This window comes from Microcaecilia unicolor, chromosome 6 (assembly GCF_901765095.1).
Source record: "Microcaecilia unicolor chromosome 6, aMicUni1.1, whole genome shotgun sequence".
NCBI classification, from domain to species: Eukaryota; Metazoa; Chordata; class Amphibia; order Gymnophiona; family Siphonopidae; genus Microcaecilia; species Microcaecilia unicolor.
The window spans coordinates 93842863-93848862 of NC_044036.1; positions in this window are offsets into that span (position 1 = coordinate 93842863).

The window sequence follows — 6000 nt, forward strand, 5'->3', positions numbered from 1 at the left end:
GCACAAGGATGAAGAAAATAGGCAGAAGCTGGATCCACTGGACAGTCAAGTCTGCGGAGGACCCAGCTTTTACTTATGGATATAGAGCAAGAAATGAAGAAGAAAAGAGGAAAGTAAAGAAATAAATGGAAAGGAAGCCCTGGAAACGGAGTTAAGAGGACAGATAGCAGCAGAATCGGATACTGGGCCAGCATGATCAGTCACCAGACAACAAAGGTAGAAAAAAATCATTTTATTTTCATTATAGTGTTTGGAATATGTCCACTTTGAGAATCAGGTGCTCAACATTAAAGTTTATATTTATTTACTTATTTATGGCATTTTATCTCACATTAAACATGAATTAAATTGGAACCTGGGATCATTTATTTTTTTTTTTCTGGAGAGAGTAATGCATTGCCCCCCCCTCCCCAGGCTCTCTCCCCAGCTATAGCCAGCTCTGCAATTTTGAGGGGAGGTGCACAGGTGGACGGGGGGGGGGGGGGGGGGGGGTGCAGAGGTGGACCAGGGAGACAGCCTGTTGTTAAACATTTACCAGCACACCACTGTCTAGTGCCCACCCATCCAACCTGTTGGCCCACCCAAAATTGACTTCGGCTACGCCACTGGTTTATCCCACGCATGTTTGAACTCCATTACTGTTTTCATCTCCACCACCTCTTGCGGGGTGGCATTCCATGTATCCACCACCCCCTCCATGAAAAAATACATCCTGACATTACTCCTGAGTCTGCCTCCCTTCAACCTCAATTCATGTCCTCTATGGTAGTGAGCTGTGAGCTGGTTAAATGTTCCAGGAAAATCGCCCATGAAGAAGATGAGTGAGAAAGGATTGAGACACTTGCTGCTTTATCACCTCACTGTGCCCTAGAGTTGAGGCAATTCCACTCAAGAAACCGATGAGCCTCCATACTAGGAGAAGAACTCATACCACAGGTAGCCACATTTCCTCTACTGGTATGGCGGCTTCATGTTGTGTCATTTCTTCTTTCCTATAGGGGAAGGGAGGGAGAACAGCCAGTCTCCGCTTGTTGGATATCCACTATTAGACTGAGATCCTTGTGTAACTCGTGTTTTTTTTTTAAGATCATGATAGAGTGGGCCCCGGGTAACATGTCATTAGGGGAGTGACTGGAGGACTCGGGAGGAGCTCAGAGGGTATATAAGGGAAGCCTTGGGGGAAGGATCCTTCATGTCTCTGGTTCTGCCTCTTGATAAAGTAACCAGCTCTGGATGTGGGAATTAGGTGTTACCATCAGTTCCCCTGCCAGATGATCCATTACAAGAGAAGAGGAATTCCTGTAGCACTGTAACCAGTGGATTAATTACTTGGGAAGTAAGCTGTTATATTGCATCAGCCATTATAGGAGCCAGAAACTTGGTGGATTGGGGAGTCTGGCCGTAACTGGGGCTTGGGTGGAATTGTAGTGTACCCCTGGCTGATAGCGAAACCTTCGGGGTGGCAGCCTGAAGGGAGTATGCAGTTACTGGAAGTCCAGCCTTGAAAGTATTGAAGTACATCGGGAGTGTGAAATCCGCTCTGGGTTCTGACTGAGCTGCAGGACAGACATAAGGGTTAAGCATGTATGTTAGCTCAGATATGTATTATTGCTTATGATCACTTGGAGAGCAATATGAATTATAATTGACAGTAAGAAGACCAATGCAGTGGAAACCATCAGTTAAGAGTTAATAAATGTTCCAGGTCTTTTGATCCTCTGTCGTGTGGTTCCTGAATGGATGAGCTGACGGGACCAGAGTGAGTAAGTGACAATACTATGCAGTGCCTCTCGAGCCCCTTCTAACACGGGATAGCAGGACAGGGTTACACTTGGTAGGTAGAGGTCCTCATTTATGGAATGAATTACCGCATGATATTCAAGAAATTACCTCATATTATGCACTTAGGAGACCTGTTAAAACATATTTATTTGGACAATATCTGACAGGTATTTAAATATTAGAATGTTCTTGTATTTTAATGTATTGTAATCAAATGGGATTTGTCCATTTCTACTTATATTTGTAATCCGCTTGAGCCGCATTTTGATTAAGTGGAATAGAAATGTCCATCCATATTAGATTGGGATTGTAAAGGATAGCCTGTGCTGCCTAGGGTCATGGTGTAGCACAGCTGCATTGCTGTGATGGCTGGGCTGCTTGGTTGGAGGCTGAAGGGGAGGAGTAGGGACTACCTCATCAATCAGATAACTGCTAATTGAAGGAGGACCAATTAGGGACCTGTATGTAATTTAGTGGATGTTCCCTCAAAATTGGGGATGTCTAGTAACCTTATTTGAAAATCCCTCAATATTGATTCTGGTATTCAGGCAGGGCGTGGTTCAACTCTAAACCCAGCAGAGTCTTTCACTGAAGGGAAGGCAAATACCTTTTCTTTCTCTTGTATTGAAGTTCTGGGGCAGCCTACAACTCTGTTGTGGAAATCCTCCTGCTGGTTTGAGTCCTAGGGAATCAGGAGCTCCTGTTTTGGATAGCTGAAGTGAGCACCCTAATCATCAAGATACTATTCGGAATGGCACCCGAATATATGCTTAACATGATTGAACTATCCTCAAATGTGAGCCCAGAAAACAGAAACTACCAACACCTACATCTACCCAACTGCAAAAACACCATTTACAAAACTATCTACACAGCAGGATTTAGCTGCCTGGGTTCCAAATAGAGGCATCACAAGTCTCCTCCAATTCAGAAAAGAAATGAAAACCTACCTCTTCAAAAAATTCTACAGCTAGTCCCAAAGATATTGTCGCTTTCCTTTCAAATCTACCTCTTCAAAATATGAATAAATATCACCAAAACTCTACAGCTGAACACAAAAGCTACCACTACCTTTTCCATTTCAAATCTATCTCTTCAAAAACTTTATGAATAATCACACAAACTATAGATGCCCTTTTAATATTGCACAACACTATTGTAACTCTACCAAAATGTAAATTATAAGCCACTTTGAACCGAAACTTGTTTTTGGATAATAGTGGGATACAAGAATGCATAAATAAATAAATAGGTGCATAAGTACATAAGCATAAGTACATAAGCACTGCCTTACTGGGAAAAGACCAAGGGTCCATCAAGCCCAGCAACCTGTCTCCGACAGTGGCCAATCCAGGCCTCAAGAACCTGGCAAAACCCCAAAACAAAACAAAAATTTAAATCAATAATGTTCAATGGACTTTTCCTTCAGGAATCTGTCCAAACCCTCTGTGGCTGCTGTAGGTACTTGAGCACCCCTAATACTGAACAAATTCCTTCACTGTGTCTAATGAGGGGCAACTTGTACTGAGTTTAGCATCCCTAATCATTTAGAAAAGTTGGCTCCTATGGCTGAAGCCCAGCTTCCCTTAGCTCCGGTTTGTGCGTGGACTTTCAGTTAACTCTCTCTCTTTAGTTTCATCTGAGGCAACAGGGCCAGTGTTAGACATGGTGGGGCCCAGGGCAGGTGCTAGGGAGGGGACCCCAAAGCTTGCTTGCAGGCTGTCTATCTTTAACTTTAGGCAAGTATGGGATCCCCTTTAACATGGGGACTCAGGGCAATTGCCCTAACGCCGGCCCACTCCACTGTCATGTGCTAAATGAATCCACTCCAGCTTTTGCCATTTGCAAATGATTTCTTTCCCCTCCCTCCCACTCCAACATACAGAAGGGCCAAATGAGCCCCCCCCCCCCCCCACCTCAACCCCCTAGTCCACCCTGGATCTTGAGACTCACAGCAAAAAAACAATGTCTTTGTTTCTGGTTTTAATCCAACCATGGAAAGAAAATTCCACAACTTGGTAAGGTTAATAATACTTAGTTGGACTGAACCTCTTTTAAATGAGCTCTCATATTAATTTAGATTTGTAAAGTAGTTTAAAATGGTATTAGATTACACCATGGCTAATATATTTTCACATTGGTAAATTAAATCATCCAATTCTATGATTTAATTTGCATTTACAATACATACGGTTTTAATGATAGGGTTATGCTTCCCTCTAGTGGTAAAATATTTAACATTGGTCATTTTGTACCAGCACCAGAAAGTAGTGATTTGCAGTGAAATTGGGTAACTCTTCAAGGAGTGATCATTCAGCATTAACGTTATTTGGAAAATTTTAACAGGATATGCAGCAGATTTAACTGATAAGTCCTGCTGCAGAATATAACCAGTTCAAATTATCCAGATAAACTTATCTAGGTACCACTAGGACAGCAATTTTTGTGGCTTGATTTAAAAGGTTAAGTTTAACTGGACAATGTTGAATATTATTACTGTTGAGCTAAACTGAAACCATTCCTCAGCACTATTCCCTCTAAGCAGAGCTGGAGTCCTCCAACTGCATCGCTGTCAGTAGGGGGTGGTGTTTCAATATTGTGTTTTCAATCGCTAGGGACAGGCAGGTTCTCTGGAGTCCTGCAGAGCAGCATCCCCCCACTGCAGGACTTTTGGTGGAGGACTCCCATTCAACTTGGTGGGAACAGTGTCTAGGCACTCAAGTACTATCTTAACCAGATAAATTTTATTGGACAGACAAAATTTAAGCAGTCATCAGGAGGGAGGTTTTAAAAAACAAAGATTTGTCTGAGTAACCCTCTGAGAAGTCAATGCTGGAAGCTAGCGCAAGCAGAAGTACGCAGTTCCTGTGAGCTATACATGCACATTAATATGTACACAATGCACAAAAAAGGTTCTGCACAGTAGTACACATGAGCACACAGAGGAATATAATGGGCGTCTCAGCATTACTGCCAGCTGATTTCTACCACAAGCTAAAAATGCTACCACAGCTTGGTAAAAAAACTCCCAGAGTCTATTAAAATGCATGGCCATGATGCCATTTGGTTTTCCTCCACAGGGCACAGAAGCAAACAAGGGTTTTAACACGTGAATAAAGTGAGAAAATTGTTGGTTGACAGAATTTAATCCAGAGAAAAAGCAGCAGGAGATGCCAGCAGCTGTTGAAATAAATATTTTATTAAAATAAGAGAGCAACTTTTAAACAGTCAAAGGTGTGAATTGATGATGTTCAGGCTCATAAATGTTAAAAGCCCAACATATTTTGGCATCCTAGGAGCAAGAACCCCCCCCCCCCCCCACACACACACACACAGTTTCTGGGACATAAGCCATACCTAATAATAATACAAAACATAAACAGAGACACATATACATTAAATATACAAGTATATCATTTATATTACAGACAATAAAATCATAATTCAAATAATATTAAAATTAAATTACAAAAGAGAAAGAAACATAAAATGTAAATCATATATAAGGAAAAAGTGACATAAATAAGATTAAAAATAAGTAAATAAATAAAGGCAGATTTTTGAAATTCACTTTTGAGCCTTTTTTCTCTGTAGTGCATCCAAATCACAAGGAGATGTGTTGGGGCAGGATATGGGTGTTCCCATAACTTGGACGTTTCTCTGCCATAATGGAACAATGCAAAAATATCCAGGGCTAAAAGACGTTTTGGTCTAGACCTGTTTCAATCACGCCTATGTCACAAAAAGGTGCTCTAAATGAAGAGATGATCACTGGAGGGATTAAGGCATGACCTTCTCTTACTCCCCCAGTGGCCACTGACCCCCCTCACACCCCCCCAAATATGTAAAGAAACAGTACATACCAGCCTCTATGACGGCTTCAGATGTTATGGCCAGTTCAATTAGAGCAGCAAGCAAGTCCCTGGAGTAGCCTAGTAGTTGATGCAGTGGACTGTAGAGAAGGGGACCCAGGTCCATATCCCACTCTGTTACACTTGTAGTGGAACATGTGAACCCTCCAAAACCCACCAAAAACCTCTGTACTACATATAGGTGACACCTGAAGGCATAAAGGTGATTGTAGTGGTGTACAGTTGGGTGCAGTATGTTTTAAGTGGATTTTGGAGGGCTCACCATATAATATAAGGGGGTAACAGTGAGATGTGTACCTGGGAGCTTTTAGGAGAAATCCACTGCAGTGCCCCCTAGGGTGCCCCA